Below are 17,875 nucleotides of genomic sequence, written 5' to 3'. Positions count from 1 at the left end.
CACGTAACCTTTCATTTTGGGTAAGCCGACGCATATCAAAATTTGTTTTCTGGTCACTAAAACAATTAAACTGATGTTTCCACCCTGGAATTCAATGCCACAATGACTGTAACATTCAAAGTCAGAGTCGTGCAAATCTTGGGTTGGACCCCCATGATGATCCCAAGCATCACATGCATTCCATGCGGTAGCTATTGGTGCGTTTGGGCGTCACATGTAACTGGAAATGTTTCTTCTGTTAGGTTCTATAGTGACTTTTTTCGTAGTCATTTGCATATTTTAGTATTATGCCCCCAAAATCAAATATCCCCTACTTTTTTTGAATAGTATATAAAAACAAGCATCTGTAACAGTGTGACCTAGGTAAAGTGTTGACAACCTGTATATAACAAATTCTATTCGATTCCAGGTTCCTTCTATTCTTAGATTATAAACAATTATAGACAGTGGAAATCATCAGACAAACCAGATCTCAGAGGTTTTAACGTGTTATTGAACATTAGGTTTTTGTATTTTTCATAGGTGTACGCTCTGTGCCGTAATAGTCAAGTTGTCCTGACTCGATCAAATTCGTGATAATTCCCCTGTTGATCTGATATGCTAGGGCTTGTTCACATTGTGATGACTTCATGGCAAGATGTAAATTGTACAATGCAATTTAAGAGACAAGCTAATACACCATCTTAATTTACATTCAATGAATTTTAAGATCACCACCTAGACCATTCTGTACACAGAGATCCATCTACTTCATACTTCGAGAATAAATCTCTGTCCTGAATGGCCGCCATATCCAAAAATTAGTATATTGTTTTGTAATGCGGTTCTACTGTTTCACATCTGGCATACACACAAAGACTAAATAAACCTATTCAATTCCATTAAATGGAAGCAGAATATATACTTCTTAAAATTGTTGAAGTATACTTATAGGACTTAACATGTCAGTCAACTAGCTTAGTGTCTGTTCTCAAGCGGAGCTAACTGTAGACAGGCAGCTTAAGTTTAGTATGCACCTAGACTAGACTTTGAGATCTATATACTCTGTGACACATACTATTAGCTTAGTAGGTACTGAGCATTGTGCAGAGTATGGTTGTTCTTTCTGTTGACTACTACTACAAACTACACATTGTAAAAGTTGAATCTCTAATTGGAATATCAGAATAAATTCTATTTTGTTCCATTCATTATATGGCAAGTTATCGTGAATTGAAAGAGGGGTTGTGTTGAAGAATAGTTAATGCGTGAGCGTCGCATCATAAGATCTGTCATTGGGTCAAGTGGTGTGCATTAATGAAATAAGATTGAACCATATGTTATAAACAGGATTGTTGAAACAAGGAGGGCATCATCTATATCTAATTTTTGATAAAATCTTTTGATGGGCCTCTTTTAATCCATCTGTAAAAATCCTGGAGATTATGTACTGTTGATATTTTGATGATATTTTCTTAATTAAATGTTAAATAATCAATCTGCGCGGATTAATTTGTGAGAAATTGGATATCTAAAGCATAGTTCACAACCTGCTGTTGGTATTTTGACACACACAGGTCGTAGGGTTTGGTAGCTCGCAGGCCAACCGCAAGAAAAGGGTTGAAAATTTTGTATGTGCAGGACCAAAATTTTCTATGGCCAGTCTGTGATCTTCTATGGTGTCGAACACATGGAAGTGACAAGCACAAGTTTACTACAACTCCCCCCCCCCCATAGACTGCCCCTAGTAGCATGTACGATGGGTTTGATGGCCGAATGGTTAGCACATGATCGCTGTATCATAAATACTGTCATTAAGTCAACTGGCGTGGTTTCGATTCCCCAGTTGTACATGACAAGGAGTAGAGTCGCCTGTCAAACCTCGTGGGTTTTCTCTGTGTCCTCCCACTGCTAAAGACCCCTACGCGCAAGCGAATTATTGAAAAAAATTATACCATATGTTAGTCCCGAAATGACCTAGTTTGTGTCGAGTGGACGTTAAACCCCATTTCTCTCTCACGATGGGTTGTTAACTAGGCTTTAACGAAAAATGCAAATGACAAATTGTATACTTTAAGCCATGAAAATGAGATATTGTCTGAAAAATGCAAATTAATGTCGATCAACGGCTTTAATCAGAGCTGGGTTGTTATTTCCGACCCGACAACTTATGTTCAGGAAGACCTGTGGTTCTATTTTATTTCCTGAATGTTATGTAGGTACAAGTATATTTATATTATGTGTAGAGCAGAGTAAGTAGAAGTCTATGTTTATATACGTAGAAAGGCCAATAATTGGTATGTTATGGTGGTTACAGTCAGCCCTATAATCATATTGTCATGGTATATATACGAATATACTTACTCAATATATACTACTAACTCTCACTGACATTTGTATTGTTGATATCAACTCTTAAATGTAAATAAAGATGTTCCTGTAGTACTCTTTCACATATGAAGGGGGTTAGGTGGTTGAATGCTCTAATGTGTGCAAAATGTAATAAAATGGGGTTTCATGTCTTACGGTTCTGCTCCGACTTCTAATGTGGGCACTTTAGAACATATGTGGTAGTTCCTCTGGAGTTTACAGAGCCACAGTGGCTCAGTGAGTAAGATAAAACTTGGTTCGCTAACCTGGAGGTCCCATGTTGGATCCCTGCATTTGCCGAGAAAATTCATCAGGATTTTCTGATGTGAATTCTTCCTTCTTCCCTGCAAAGGACAATGTATAGTTGTTCGGATAGTATGAAAAAGCGAGGTCCCTGTGTACACATTAGTGTGCATGTAAAAGATCTCTTGGAAGTTGGAATACGATTTAAGAGTAGGACATAGTGCCGCTGCCCAGGCAAAATGTCCCTCATAGCACACTGTATGATGTATGCCCATCTTCATTATCCCAGTCGGAGCATAACAGTAGGACGTTTAATCCCATTTCATTTCATTTTCCTCTGGATTTTACGGCCTGGTTTCCTTGTGCAGGAGGTAGACCATGGCATGGAAAATCATGTTCAGATGGGACAAATAACCAAGTTCAAGTTCAAAATAGAAATAAGAGTAAGCCATTGCGCCCATATCCAGGCCAAATATCCCTCATATAGCACACTGTATAGCATAATATACTGGTTGTCCCAGTATGACAAAAACTGTGTATCAGCCTTTAAATGACGTCAGATATATTCTATTTTGTTTAGTTTATTAATCAGGATCAGGTTGGGAGTTGGGCGGGCTGTTGGTTTAAATGGTGATCTTTAGATCATAACAGGTGTCTTTGAGTCAACTGGTATGGTTTCGATTCCCAGCTTGTACGTACACTTAGTAAGGGCATCTGCCCATCCAAATGTGGGTTTTCTCCGGTTTCATTCCACTACTAAAGACTTTTGCATGCAAGCAAATATTTGAAATAAGATTGAACTATATATTAGTCCCGAAATGACAGTTTGTGTCAAATGGATGTTAAAGCCCACTTCTCTCTCAATTAATCAGGAATATTGAATATATAACATTACTAAGCACTATCTACACATGAAAAGAAAGTCTTGGATCGTGTATGCACAAATATATCTTTCTCTCGCTCGATGATTGATTATTTTACTGCACTTGAACTGCTGATTTAATTGACTCGAGCAAGCAATTGATATTTTATACTCTTCCAACGATCTCCAAAAGTTAAGTCCCTTCACAGAACTTTAGTGGCAAACGACCAAGTTTGTCTATTTGTCTAAAACATACGCATGATCAATGATTCGCTTCCAGCCATGTTTCAGATTGATTGGATGTCGTCTCTATGTCATTATATCAAAGCAACAGTGATGATAAAAATACCGTATATTTTTGTACACAGATAACATTCTGATACCATTTCGGAGCCATTCGTGCATATATATTTATTGTTTTTGGCACTGCCTATGAAGAGGGTAAAAAGTGTGGACAATATTTGGGTTGCTGTATATAGAAAGAATAGTTTGTATAGCTACGAACTGTCGATGTATTTTAGCTTTCAAGAATACATGTATATTGAATAGATTTTTATACGCACACATTAAAATGTGGTCGTATGTTGTCGTCGCCCACGTCCATCCGTCCGTTGGTCCAGCGTCTACAATTGCTTGTGGACGCTCTAGAGGCTTAAATTAAGCATGTTAAAGCCCACCCACCTCAACCCCCCATCCTCCATTTAGAAATCTAAATAAACATCAAATAATCAGAGCAAAATTTAAGGATTTTGCTTTATTACAATTTGAGGTTTTCTTTTTATGACTAAAGGGTATTTAAAAAAACCAGTTCCGATATATTTGGCTTTTGTTATTTATTTGGCCTTAATATTTGTACTATAGTACTAGGCCTATACATGTAATATAAGTGGGTAATTACCATGGCGATAATAGTCAGACCTATCTGTAGTAGTTAATTATTAAATCAATGTTGTATATATGTATAATATATATGTAATATGTTATATATTGTCACTAGTCACACTTAAACATTATATACATGTGATATAAATGATGTCCTATATAAACGGGGGGGGGGGGGGGAATGGCCGAATGGTTAGCACATGCGTGCTGTATCATAAGGTCTGTCATTGAGTCAACTGGTGTGGTTTCGATTCCCCGGTTGTACGTGACAAGGAGTAGGGTCGCCTGTCCAACTTCATGGGTTTTCTCTGGGTACAAAAAAGGAGACCCTGTGTACACATTGGCATGCACGTAAAAGAACCCTTGCCATAGAGCAATTTTGATTGATTTCATTTTTCTAGAATGTTACTTGTAGATTTTAAGGGACATGATCCCTATTTGACCTCTTCACACATGTATGTTTATATAGGGAGCTGAGGTGGGTCCGTGATTAAGACAACGGGCTCGCTAACATGGAGATATCGAGTTCGCTCGCAGAGAAAATTCCGCAGGTTTAAAAGACGACACGGTTTCCCCTTGTCAGTATAACAGGACAGAGGGCATGGCAAAAACAGTTTCTGAATGTCCTGTGTACACATTGACGTGCATGTAAAATAACCCTTGACGGTCAGAATCCAAAATAAGATCAGGCTGTAGCACTGCTGTACGTACACTGTATGGCATATGCCCATCTTCATTAGCCCAGTCAGAGCAGAAAAGTAGGAAGTCAAACCTCATTTGATTTCATTTTATTTCAAAATACTAGTAATAGACTGATGTGATATATTGTACGCAGGATATAGTACAAGTGTAGTTTAGATTAAATAAAACGATAGAATAGTTTTATATATATATATATCACTATACCCTAATCCTTGCTTAAAGCTTTATTTAAACCTTCTCCGGCTTGTGTACGCTAAAAATCAATATCATCTCATCAACTGATGTATTTTTACAACAGACTTGTTCGCTAAACATGGTTCTTTGCAAATTGAGCTAACTCCATTTTGTGATTGAGCTTTGTTTTGTCATGTTCTTTCTCCCCGTCTTGCGTTCTATTATACAATGCTAATTTTCATATGCCAGTAAGACTGAGCACAGACATCTTGGTGGAGGTTAGGCAAGGTTAAGAATATTGGATACCTCGCGTTTTTGATGAGAATTCTGTTTAGATAGAGAATAAAGATAATATTATAAAGCCATATTTTTGTGGAACCCGTATTTTTATTCTAATGAAAGGTTCTGATTTCTCTCAACAGGTTTATGTCTGATTTTTAGTTGACGAATAACACGGAAAACGGGTTATGATGACCTTTTCAGATGGTCTCGAGAGAATTCAAATAAACTAATGAGAGTATCAAAGTTTTATGAATATGTAAATTGGAAGTAGTCCCTAGAAAATAATCCCTTAGCAACACTATGTGAAGGATTAAAGATTTTAATTCAGGCTTAATTTCGAGGCAGACGCTCTTTATTAACTGTGAATGGGTGGTCAGTTGATTGGTTTAATGTGTGCGCTTTATATCATAAGGTCTGTCATTGAATCAAGTGATGTGGTGTTGATCCCAAGCTGGTATGTGACAAGGAGTAGGGTTGACAGCACAGGGTTGAGTCCATCGGTTTTCTGCCAGAAGACCCCCTATGGACAAACAAGGAAATTATTGAAATAAAATTGTACAAAAATATTGGTCCTAAAATGACCCAGTGTCAAAATCTACCTCTGCAAGTACCCTTGCATTTAATCGGGTTAAAAAGAGACCATTCAAAAGATATTTATAAAGTGGCTCTGACTTGTTTGTTGTCTGCAGAGGATGTCGAATGTTGCAAAATTTGTAATTCATCATTATCTTTATAAATGTCGAACAGAATCACACCATTTTTGGACTGATATTTCTTTTAAAGATTCATAACTTTCACAATAAGGAAGTTTGCGTGGAATTCAAAATCTCTCAAGTAACGAGCAGCAAATGTAATTTGAGGGCTCAGCAGAAACTATTATTACATTGTTATCAATGACGTTAATTTGTAACATTCCGGTCCTAGAATAGAATGCTAGAATGATAAATACATTCTACTTTACTAGAGTTATTTGATATATGATTAGAAGTAGTTATAACATTAAAAGGTTAATGTCTATCATATGAAATTAATCAAATCATTTCAATCAGTCGTAAAATTTTGATCCTAAGATTCAGCTAATTATATCCTATCAATTCAATTTTATAAACTACAGATTTAAAAAAAAACGAAACCAGATATTATCGGTAATATTTCTTAACGAGTTATAGGATATTTTTAGTGTTAAAATTGTAATCTACGTAAATCATGAATATTTTAAGACAAAATTATCAAATAGAATCTCGGATTAACACCCGATTGGATTAAAAAAAAATCTCAACCCTTAAATAGATTTTAAAGATATTTGATATTTTGAATTGTAGTAACACTAGTTCAATATGATATTACTTTGGGGGGTTTGATGGCTGAATGGTTAGCACGTGCGCGCTGTATCATAAGGTCTATCATTGAGTCCCACTGCTGAAGACTCCTACTCGCAAGCGAATTATTGAAATAGAATTGAACCATATATTAGTCCCGAAATGACCTAGTTTGTGTCGAGTGGACGTTAAGCCCCATTTCTCTCTCTCTCTCTCTCACACTGATATGTTACTTTATAGTTTTGTTAGACACGATAGAGTTATGTATGTTGATGAAGGCAAGTTTTGTTTTTGACAGTAATATCTCAATAATGGCTTTATCTATATGGATATGAAATCCCTTGCAAATTACAATATTGTGAAACTTGAATCTCTAAAAGGAAAATCATGCAAAAACATCTCACTATTTATCCACAGTTTCTAGAAATGACGCCACTGTACCCGAAATCACCAAATCTGTTCAGTATCCAATTCTGTTGACCACAATATATTCAAATGAATCCACACGAGATATATTTTGACAGGATAGATGTTAAACAGGATGGAACAGTCTTATAGATCACCGACAAGAAACGACCAGAGTGTTTCTTTTGTCAATAGCGCCCTAAGTATTTTCTTTACTGAACAACAAGGAAAGATGTGTTATAGATTTGCACATTCTACACATCTTATCCATAATTTAAATGATTTAGAAAAATAATTGACAATATTATGGATAAAAATTGAAATATTGACAAGAACAGCCTTGCTAATCACCGACGAGCATTTTTTTTTGGTCAGTATGGCCCAAAGTAGCGGTCACTTTTTGCAAGACTTTGGGTGATATCGACAAAAAAGAAGAAATGCTTGTCTGTTGTTGTTGGTGATTAGTAGGACGAGGATAGAACAATTGATCAGCCATAAAATTTTGATATTTGTTTTATGTGATCAAACTACAAATAGGACATTAAATTCTGAAATTAATAGTCATAATAAATTTAGTGATGGCTTTATGACTCTTTTATTGGTCTTTGGGGAAATCATTGCTGTATTTGGACATGCTAAATAAAAATGAAACGGTTGTTTAAATGTTTTGAGCAACTTTCATATTTTGTATCGCTCTGCCTTTCAAGCAGTGGACATACTAGCCGAATGAATGGACACACTAGGCAAATTCCCCCGCCCGATTGACTTGTCGATTGTATCACCATCCACGTCACATGATTAAACATGGCAGCGACCATGTCTTCAAACAATCATCTGACTTCTCGACATCAGTGGTGATTGGCTAATAAATTCTAAAAATAGGGCGAATGCTTCAGCGAACTCAACACACTATGCAAATCTATCATTCAGCACAGGGCACACTAGGCGAATTTCAGTGTCGATTGATTTGACTGAATCATTTGTGTCGATGGCTTAAGAGGGTGTCATGGTGAGTAAGGTGCTTGCTCACTAACCAGGATGCCCTGGACTCGATCACGATATTGTTCAAGAAAGTTCCTCAGGATTTTTTACTGTGGTTTCCCCTTGTCAGTTGTGCAGTTCCTCTAGTTGTCCGTATCGGATGAAATTCCGAGGTTCTTTGTACACATTGGCATGCGCATATAAGAGACCTTGGCAGTTTTAATACGAAATAATGTGTTATAGGCTGTAGCGATGCTGTAAGGACAAATTCCCCACATATGCCCAGTTATTGCAGAGAAATAGGATCTTAAACCCTATTTCATTGCATAACCTCCTTGCCTTTCAGAAATCCAGGATATGTCTTAAACAGATTTTATGCCAATCTAGAGCTAGACATTGACCAAAGATTGTTTTAAAACAACCTCCGTTACTACTTGACCTAGTTATTAATGATTAAATTTGTAACAGATGTACATTAACGGTCAATAATTTATATCAATGCACATTTTTATATCCTCGTTTCATATACAAATTGTAATCTTGTAACCTTTCTATAATAGTTCACAAATAGCTAGATACTGAAAAATGTACATATTGAAAATTTAATGCAAATTACTTTATTTTGGGCTAAGTTATGACTGTTTGAAGATCTAGCGTTTATTAAGTCTCGATTATCCATTCTATCGTAAAAATTTTAAATGTCGCGAGTGTTCAAATCCATTTAAATTTTGACTGGGCAGCAGTGCTATGGCCAACTCTTGTATCGAATTCCAACTGCCAAGAGATATTTTGCGTGCATGCCAATGTGTATACAGGACATTGGTTTTCCATCCCATCCAATCAACTAGACAGCTGCTCTTGTCAGGCCGTCTGTCTGGTCACCAGTGGCACAATGATCAACACTAATGAGAAATGTCCGTCTTGTATTATGTGTTAAAGATGCATTATGTAAGAGATAAATCTGCCTATTGCAGGTCTTTATTCTGGTCTTAAATGTTATAAAAATTATTAATTGGACATTTATTCACACAACAAGCCCATAATCAACTATCTAGATGCTTAGATTGAAACATGATAGCTATTTAATAATTTAATTTAAAAATTGTAACAACAGTAGCAATGAAAATCGAAACTGCGCTTTTCTTATCAAAACTTCCAATATTCATAACTTCGCTCAGTTTCAAATTTTCAAGATATTCATTCAAGAGTATCTAAACTATTATGAGAGAGAGAGAGAGAGAGAGAGAGAGATTAACATCCAGTGATTCTCAACCAGTCTGCCGCGAGATCTAAATCTTCCCATGTGTGCCGCGACATTTTGAACAGCACACTAAGGAAATGCAAAAAACCATGTGATCCCAATTGAGTATTCACTGGTGTCTTTATTTAGTTTGAGTGTCTGTGACTAGTCTCGCTCCACTTTTTATTTTGCAAAATTCAAGTATTTTTCATATATATTTAGCCATGTGTGTCCCTATTTTTTAATGTGTTCCAAGGTGTGCCGTTGGCAAGGTTGAGAACCATTGTATTAGAGCAAGCACTGTCAGCTTTTTATCTTAATCTAACATAATGCATATTTAACATTTTCAAAGACATCATCAAAGACTGGAATTATTTTTTTATCTACAGACATACAAAATGGTCTGATTTGTAATGGATAAACAGTAATATTTTAAACATCTTTAAATGATTCTATTTTAGTTTTGGCTCCGGGGTCTGGCAAGCAATGCTTTTAAATTAATAGAATTTCACTGACTTATACGAGACAGTATACGACTTGAAATCAATACTAACCAACTTAGAATGGCGATCAAATATATTTAGGGAATATGTGTACGCCAAAATGTAGTTAAACTCCTAACATTTTGTGATGGTTCATAAGAAAAACAGAGATTGGTATTATATTGTCTATCGCTTTGTTCTGACTATATATACTCCAGTCTGGACATTATTTCTTGAACACTTGTTGAACTTTATAAATTCATCATAGATCTTTGATAAAGTCATTCAAAATGAATAATGTTTGGCATCATTATCAAAGTGTTCCTAAGGTTATGTGGGTACAATTTGATTTTTGCACATCTTTATTTCGTATGGGAGCGTACAATTGTTAACTCTGTGAATCGATCAGTCAGTTTGTCTGCAATTAAGATAAATACAGCTACAGGTCAGAATATTCGATTACAAACCTTTTTGATTTGCTACACAAATTGAGAGACATGAATTTAATATCTACAGGGTTTTTTTTTGCCCCGTTGCTGTAACTTATTAAGGCTATATATTTGAGACATAAGTATGGGTGCAGGTGAGTGTCTAGAAGGTGACTGGGGTCTTGGGGGGTGAGGGGGATCCAGACCTTCCTGGGCACGTGCAGAGCATAGCGTCGAACAAGCAAATGCACGAAGCATTGTCGACATCCACTCTAAACTTAAATGAGCAGAAATATTGTCTCTGAGCTTCTTGTTTGATAAAGGGCCCAGGTAATACCCCAGACCTCACTCCAAACTGGACATAGTCCCCCCCTCCACCCAACCGTGCTCAAATTCCTTGACACCCATGAGGTAGAGTAAATCTTTGTGGTGTGATTGTCCAACCTCTCCCTTTTTCTCCCCCCCCCACTCTTTCTCCCCTACCCCCTCTCTCCCCCCTCACTCTCTCTTTCTGGTTGTTATTTTTTGTCTTAATTTCATAATGAAAATTGGTATTAAAGTGTATTGAAATAACGAACGACAGTGTTAAAAACCTCATTTCTCTTACACAATATGATATTATCGGACTAGAAAACCAGAGTTTAATCAGATGAATATTGTGGAATTCTGATCTTATAGTAAGTGCCTTAATAACAAAGGACCCCCTAGAGAGCATGAAGGAAGGAATATGGTGTAAATTTCTACAGAATGTCTGATATATTAGTAGTTTGACTGGCTGACGTGTTCATCGGGCATATTATTTGATGTATCGAGCTAATGAATGAATGGATTAATATGTAATACAGATGGTAATAGCTTAATCAATAATAGCGAACCAAAACACGGAATAAATATTTAATTATACGGACTATACTTGGATTACAGTGTAATCTATGTAACATGTATTTAGTTGATATTAAATGATGGAATAATACTTCGATATTTATACATTCTAATTGTATTTTATTCTATAAACAAATGTCTCTTTTATTGGACTCGTCTCCAGAACAATAACAGTTATTTTCTATCAGCTCGTGCAGGCTTTTAAAAGTATATTATGTAGTATTTGTATTTGTAGCAATTACAAGATATTCCAATATAGAGATCAATTTAAATATTGTTAAATTAAGTATATATAAATATACGAAAGTACAAATGTTCTAAGCTACATGTATGTGAATATAGAGCCACGGTAGCTAAGTGAGTAAGACCCTGGCTCGCTAGCCTAGAGGTCGTGGGTTCTCTCCCAGTGTTGCCGCAGAAAGTTCATTGGGATTTTCTGGTGTGGTTTCCCATCGTCAGTGGTGAAGGACAAAGGACCTGACAAGGACATCTGTCTAGTCATTTAGATGGGACGAAAAACCGAGGTCCTGTGTACACATTGGCATGCTCATAAAAAAAACCCATAGCAGTTGTAATTTGATATAAGCATAGGCCACAGTGCCGCTATTCGGGCAAAATTTCCCTCATAAGCGTATACCTGTCTTCATTAGCCCAGTCGGAGCATAACAGTAGGACGTTAAACCCCATTTCATTTCATTTCGTTTGTGAACACGAATCCATATAACCCTGGCTGTAATTCAAACATGGAACCTTACATCAAAATGATTACTACTGTAATAAGTCGACAACAATTATTGCCCGGGAACAATTGAGACCTAAATAGTATCATTTAATGCTCTCCCCATTCTCCACACCTTCCACCTACATCTCTTTGCTGACAGTCAACATCCCTCCTTTCTCACTTGAAATTTATTTCACACACAATTCTGTTAAACATACATTATGCAAGAGCTAAATCTGACTATTGCATGTCTTTCTTTAGGCCTGAAATGTTATTTAAATTATTAATTAGACATGAATTTACTTATCCAGACCATAATCAACTCTCGATGGCATCAGATTTCTCCGATATTAAATAGATTAGAACAGTTCAGCGATATTTTGATTTAAGCTAAAAATGGAGGAGCGAGACTTTGCTTCGAATAACCAGTACGGTGGTTGAAATTATTGCACACGTCTTGTCAAAGCTTCAAAGGCTAATATCTTCACTCGCAATAGTTCTATTTTCGAACTATTATAGCAAGAATGGCTAGCTCTTTATCTAAACCTTACATAATAATGTATCTTAAAACTAATTTCTGTGGATCCTAGCTTCAGCCCACTAAACACCCCTCTTGATCTGCCACACGGTGAACATTCCAATTAAATGATAACTTTTATACGCCTACATAGTCATTTGAAGTAAATTTCCCTTGAGAATTGAAACGAGAAGAGAGTCAAAGGCATCAAAATTATTGCCGTGGAAAACCTGATCGAATAATAGTTTAACCAAACTTTTGAACAAACTTTGCTTGATAAAGTTGAGTACCATTGTTGAAACGTTGCGTGTTAATTACTCAGTAATCATTATTCCATAAATGTATGTTTTTTTGGTGTGAATTGGGATAAAATAAGAAATAATGGACTATGATTATTTGTATGCCAACAATCTTTATAATGTTATTCATGTGTGTGCATATAATTATGGAAATCATATTTGAACTTTTCGGGGGTGTTTGGGTTTTTTTTGTTTGTTTTGCTAGTCTTATTTTAAAGGACAACCTATTATGCATGATTATAATTATAAATTGCGTATTGCAGGTCTTTCTTTGGGACTTAAATGTTATATAAATTATTAATTAGACATTTATTAACATGATAAGCCCATAACTCTCGATGCCATCGGATGGCCAGATTTTAAGTAGATTAGAAAGTTTTCGGCTCTTTTAATGATTTAATTTAAAGATGGAGATATAAGATATATAAGCCAATTTCATAATTTATTTTTAAAGACATTATATGTATTAGATTTCTGGTTGATCTGAAGAAAATAAACAGCCATTGATCAAGTCTTTGTCAGGAATATTATAAATAAATGTTATCTGAAGTATATGATACCCACACATATTATCAGACTACACAGTGAATTTATAAAATAAAGGAAATAATTCCTGCCATCTAGTCTGCAAAAAACAACATCCAAACAGCATGAAATTGGCAAAATAAAATGTGTCTTATACATTAAAGATAGGTTGGAATTTAATCCAGATGTCTGAGTTAGCCTTGTCTGACTTAATAATATAAGTGAATAATTATGCTACTAGTTATAAAATGTAGACAAGTATTTGTATGGATAATTTATAGATGATTACCCGGTATTACCGATTCTAGTTCTAGTGTTTTATGACTAGAATCATCCTCAACTTCTACTACTGCTATAGCCAGTGTATTTCACAGGCTGGTATTTCTTGGTCAGACTCCTCCTTCTTATAATTCAAACTCTACAGTTTTAAGATTTGACTTTAAGTATCCTATAATTCAAACTATACAATCGATTTGACTCGGATATGAAGTACCAGAAAGAACTTGACATGATATTTAGTATTTTTCCTCTAGTAATACAACAAGCTGGTGGCATTCTAGAGAGGGAGGGAGAGGGAGGGGGGAGAAATGGGGTTTAAGTCCACTCGACACAAAGTAGGTCATTTCGGGACTAACACATGGTTCAATTATATTTCAATAATCTGCTTGTGTGTAGGGGTCTTTAGCAGTGGGAGGAAACCGGAGGACCCGAAGAAAACCAACGATGTTAGACAGGCGACCCTACTTCTTGCCACGTACAACCAGGGAATTGAAACCACACGAGTTCACTCAATGACAGACCTTATGATACAGCGCACACGTGCTTACCATTCGCCCATCTAACCCCCCAGGCATTCTATAGAAAAGGGCTCAGTGATGGATTTACCTATAGGCTTGGCAGACTGAAGCCTAGGGCCTGAAGATCCAAGGCGCCAAGGTGTATAATATTTTTGACACTGTCATAAGCCTTTCATACACACACTGTAGTCTTAAACATCTGTCATCATCCTCGGTTTTGACCAGTTGTGTTTAAATAGCATGCACTGTTGTCAAGATGGGAAATTGGGATGTGGAATAGCTTAGGGCTTCTCTTCATCAAAATCTGGGACTGAAAGGGGTACATTGAAATAGACTGATGATGAAGTATTATTTAGTAGACTGTAACCCAATTTCCACTATTAGACTGCACTTGTTTCAGTGTAAATATTACATCAGAATCGTGTGAAGTAGTCAAAGTTATTTTAATAATAGAACTGTGTGTAACATTTGTTTAAATGTAGATATATTACATCAGTTATTATAAAAAAAAGTTGATTTAACTGATAATAGAACTATGTGTAACAACTGGAAATAATTTTACACATGTACACGATTAACATGTGTTACTGATCTTAAAATAAACTTCAATCAACATTTATCTATCTATAGTTCACCTACTTGTATCCTTGTACCAGACCTAGATGATGACATATCTTAATCTCTTAGTCTCATCTATTTTACATATCATTTACCCTTTAAAATGGTAAATATTTTTTTTCTGTTTGAAGGTCCATTTTCTTTATGAAAAAAATCACTTGTAACCTTTGACCATAGTTTTGGAAGAGTTGGGAGGCCGATGGGACAATGCGTCTGTTGTGGTGTGGTTTCGATTCCCCGCTTGTACGTCATAAGGAGAATGGTTGCCTATCCAACCTCCACTTTCCTTCCACTGCAGGGGGATTGCCAGTGCCGTAAATTGTAAGGTCTGTCGTGGTTTCAATTCCTTGGTTGTACGTGGCAAGGAGTAGGGTTGCCAGTCCAACCTCGTGGCTTTTCTCCGGGTCCCTCCCACTGCTAAAGACCCTTACACGCAAGCGAATTGTTGAAATAGAATTGAACTATGTGTTAATCCCGAAATGACCTAGTCTGTGTCGAGTGGACTTAAACCCCATTTCTCTCTCTCTCTCTCTCTCTAAAACAAGTGATATGTTTATCTTAGAATTTAGATAAAATAGCGGACTATAGTATTTATTTGATGTATATTTGTATAATAAGATGTATAGATGGAAACCATGGATGCTGATAGAGTATTGATTCTCTACATGCTATATTTATATAGTTGATATATTATTGATATATTCTATGTGTATCTGGCTTTCAACAATCATTATACAAATGTTAAGTCTCTGAAAGTATGATATCAGAGATAATTGACCTGGGACTGACTCTAATGAAATGGGGTTTAACATCTTACTGTTCTACACGGACTGTGCTAATGAAGACGGGTATAAGCCATACTCTTATTTAGAATTCCAAGTTATTGGTTCTTTTATGTGTTCGCGGGACGTCAGTTTTTCGTCCAATCCGAATAACTAGTCATGGTTCCTTATCAGGCTCTCTGTCATGCACATTTGATAAGGCGAAACCAATGCCGGGAGGAAAACGAAGAACTCCTATGGTTAGCAAGCCAGCATCTTACTCATTGAGCCACCATGGCTCCCCGCTGAGAAAGACTCAATTTATCAAAAAGTTAATTGAACCTGGTAGAAGTATTAAATCTATATGATACTAGATTAAGATTTATTACATAAAACAACTCTGGTACTTTGAAATAACATAAGAATCCTAAAGTTGCTGGAGGGATGTATACAGGGTAACCCCCCAAAAAAACAGAAAGCATAAAAGGTTGATTAAATCCTACAACGGTCCAGCAAATTTCAAGACATTTGCTGGACTTAGACTTCAGTCTGTTTACGATCATTTCCCAAAGTTTCAGTTATCTTGGTCGTTTCTTTCCAAAATATGTTCCAAATGGCCTCTGTGGCGTTTGGGGCAAACTTGCATATGGCGCACAAAACTGTCAATTACTCGAACACATTCCTCTTTGGGGAATGATTGTAAACAGACTGAAGTTTAAAGTCCAACAAAGGTCTTGAAATTTGTTGTTTGGCAACCTATATTTTTCATATTTCATTATTCTAATCTTTTTATTGTTTAATATATTTCAGACTGAACGAACCTCTTACTCATCTTCTCAATGAATCATCTACAACAACAAGAAACAACGGTTAACAAATCTGACTTCTCTCCCAATCGTGGTGGCCATCTTACAACACCAGCTCCACCATCTTTAATCTGATGACATAGATCCGAATTTTATTGACTTCCCTCCATTTGATAAATGATCCTCCGACTTGTTAAATTCAGATAAACGGTCCACAGACTCTGAAAGTTTTAGATATGCCGATGATTAGCGGCTTTCACTCCAGATACGAGGAAGATTAAAATACCATCGACTAGATTAATAGCCTTGATGAAAAGGCATCTACACGTTTATTAGTCATAGTGTGATAAGCTGTGTGTGGAAATAAAATTCATTACGTCTCTTGTGGAGAGAGGTGCTGGATGTAGAGCATGTATTCCAGTGGAAAGAAAATGTTCTAAAAGAGAAAAAAAAAACGTGTGTAGACAAACATGCAAAAACCAAACAAAAATCCTTGATTGGAATTAAAACTTAAGCCTTAGGAAAGATATTCTGAAAGTATTAATCAAAATAAATTGTTATTAATTCTTCTCTGCATGGACGTGCGTAATCATGTAAAATAGTCAGAAAGTTGAATTATTTTAAGTCAAGTTTGTTTCCACTACTCTAGATACAACCAATGGTTGTTGATCCTGTTGTCGTGTTCGTCGCCATCGTCGTCGTGGTCGTCACGGTGATACATCAACCAACCAGATATAGTGTTGTTTGTTTTTTATGCAATTTTAATCTCGCTGTAATTAATGACTCAGGGGTTTATATAGTGATGTTTCTCTCTGTGTACAAAAAAAGTATTTTGGTTGATATGGCAACTTGATTCCTCCTGTGTTCAATTTGCTAATAAAAAAAGTGAATAGGGTCAGTCTGTCTGTTCCCAAATTGTGAATGAAATGTAAATTTAGGGTCACCGGAAAACCAGCGGTTACGTGCCCTTTGTTGCCGGTGTTCATGCTATTCTGGGAATAATTCTGCTGTCGATGTAAAAATGAAACGTAAGAATGATTCTTCTCAAGATGCAGATCTTCTCTTCTTCAATTTCAAGTCTTTTTATCACGTTTTAGTGCAATAGTTCAAAATTACGAAACAGTGAATGTTTTTAATTCATGTTTTATTATTATTATTAATATTATTCTTATTATTATCCATTTTTATTGAATTTAAAAGTTTATAAATGTTAGTTTGGGATGGAAAACGATAGCAATGGGAAGTATGGGTTTTGTAGGCCAAGTAATAATTGAATAGAAACAGCTAATTAGAGCCAGAGAAATGTTACATGGAGTGAAAATAAGCAGACGTGGATATCTGTGTTGAAAAGATGAATCATAGAGACAAGTTGCCAGTATAATGGATTAAGTGAATTGCAATACCAGTACCAACATACATAACAAACGTCACTGTTTTACAACCACTGATATTTATTTCCCACAATGCAATGGTGGTACAAGCATCCTGTAATAAGAAGTAAATATAATAAATAGAAAGTAGAGAAGTTTTAATTCATAAACTGCATACCTTATTATCTCTTAATATTTAGGAGATATTTGTTAGATTATATGTGCGTTGA

General features: G+C 35.9%; 1 protein-coding gene across 1 annotated transcript in view; it reads left to right on the top strand.

Annotated features, from left to right (window-relative positions):
- The window catches only part of LOC126825299 (potassium voltage-gated channel protein Shaker), a 47,336-nt gene extending 29,461 nt beyond the window's left edge, over positions 1-17,875 (top strand). Inside the window, exon 2 of the mRNA XM_050554881.2 lies at positions 16,280-17,875. The gene's annotated coding sequence lies outside the window, so the exon portion shown is untranslated. The remainder of the gene's footprint in view (positions 1-16,279) is intronic.

The sequence above is a fragment of the Patella vulgata genome, chromosome 6, assembly GCF_932274485.2.
Source record: "Patella vulgata chromosome 6, xgPatVulg1.2, whole genome shotgun sequence".
NCBI classification, from domain to species: domain Eukaryota; kingdom Metazoa; phylum Mollusca; class Gastropoda; family Patellidae; genus Patella; species Patella vulgata.
Note: the sequence above shows the minus strand (reverse complement) of the source record. Positions and strands in the feature narration are given on the sequence as shown.